The sequence below is a fragment of the Etheostoma cragini genome, unplaced genomic scaffold (genome assembly GCF_013103735.1).
Source record: "Etheostoma cragini isolate CJK2018 unplaced genomic scaffold, CSU_Ecrag_1.0 ScbMSFa_2025, whole genome shotgun sequence".
Taxonomy (NCBI): Eukaryota; Metazoa; Chordata; class Actinopteri; order Perciformes; family Percidae; genus Etheostoma; species Etheostoma cragini.
The window spans coordinates 3,604-5,099 of record NW_023266142.1 but is presented as its reverse complement, the minus strand read 5'-3'; the positions used below and the strand labels follow the sequence as shown (position 1 = coordinate 5,099).

Here is a 1,496-nt window from a genome sequence, read left to right as displayed (position 1 = left end):
GGAGGCTGATATCACCAAGTTCCCATTCACTCCTGTCCCTGTGAAGAGTGAAGATGATGAAGAGGAAGGTAGGAACAATGTTCACAGTGTTTTTAGGGGAAATAAAGAGTGGAAAATCAAGACAACCTGATTTATTTTATTTTAGCAGTAGGGATGTCTCGCATGTCCAGACCTTGCTCCACAGCGCGGCGGCGGCGGAAGGTCTGTGGTGGGGGGGCGCTAAGCCCCAGGTAGCGCTGTGACAGTTCCAATCTGAAAAATAAATAACTTCTTTTTCAGGAATATGCATGATCTGGCCATGAGGAAAGACAGTTGGACGTTGCCATGGTAATCCACTGAGCGTAGGTAGGCCATAGAGCCATATGCAAGGCCATAAATAAACACTCACCAGTTGGCAAACGCAGGTACATTCTCCGTTTGTAGAGCAAATCTCAGAGGGCTATCAGCTACATGGCGAGTAAATGTTTCCACCAAAATGGTTTTGTTGTTCAGCCTTCATGTTGGTAAAGCTGCAGCTAATTTTTTTTGTTTTCTCTGTTGTCCACACATCCGAGCTTTGCTGGGGCGATCTAACTAGGGCTGAAGAGTATGCAATATGAAATGGAAATCGTGACACTCAGATCCACGAACCTGTGTCACGAAGTGAGAAGGCAGAATTGCGACACCCCCCTTCCAACTCCCAGAGTTATCCTTCCCGTCCAGATCCAATGCTACAACATCTTTAAATTACTATTAGTATTGGTCCTTTTTGTGCCTTATCCCTGTTTTGTCAGGTGAATTTAGCTTATCTTAAAGATGGCTTAAAGCGTAGGGGGGAGAGAAACACCTGTAACGCTTATGGAGGTGTAATGTTACAAATGGCCACTGTTCTGACTCGGGTGCCTGGGTCTGTTTCCGGGTGGTTCAGTAAACTGCCTTTAGTGTCCTTAGAATTGTTGTAAAAATTACTGTTAGAATTACCATTATTCTTATTTCATTTAAACAAGTTAATGAACCACTGAAACAATTTTGGAAACATTATCTTAAGGTACAAAAGAATCTGGTGAAGGATCAATTGATATTGTAAATCAATCAATATCAATAAATAAGGCTCTGTTGTATTACTTGCAAGGTGGCATGTAAGCAATGGCAGAACAATGCCATGTGGCAGAATAAAAAGTTGTATTACATTTACTTAGTATAATATTTTAAAATCTCCAGTTAGCTTGTAGCACTGACTGTACGTAGGGCCCTATGGGGTCTTAGAGCTTTTTTAGAGTCTCTGTTTCACACTGGCTACCGAGCTAAAAAACTTTTGTGGGGGAAACCCTGCAATCTCTACATTTTAGCTTACATTAACTTCTGTCTGTGTTTCAGCTTTGCCTCCAGACAACAACTGCCAGATTGTTGTTAAAGAGGAGCAGCAGGAATGTAGCTTCAGTGTGGACCAACAGGAGCCAGAGGCCCCCCCACACATTAAAGAGGAACTGTGGAGCAGTCAGGAGGGAGAGCAGCTT

At 43.0% G+C, this 1,496-nt stretch overlaps 1 protein-coding gene across 1 annotated transcript in view; it reads left to right on the top strand.

Annotated features, from left to right (window-relative positions):
• Positions 1-6: 6 nt before the first annotated feature.
• LOC117940246 (zinc finger protein 425-like) overlaps positions 7-1,496 on the top strand; it is a 4,647-nt gene continuing 3,157 nt past the window's right edge. The window contains exons 1-2 of the mRNA XM_034865592.1: positions 7-68; positions 1,357-1,496. The exon at positions 1,357-1,496 is cut by the window's right edge and continues 616 nt beyond it. The gene's annotated coding sequence lies outside the window, so the exon portion shown is untranslated. The remainder of the gene's footprint in view (positions 69-1,356) is intronic.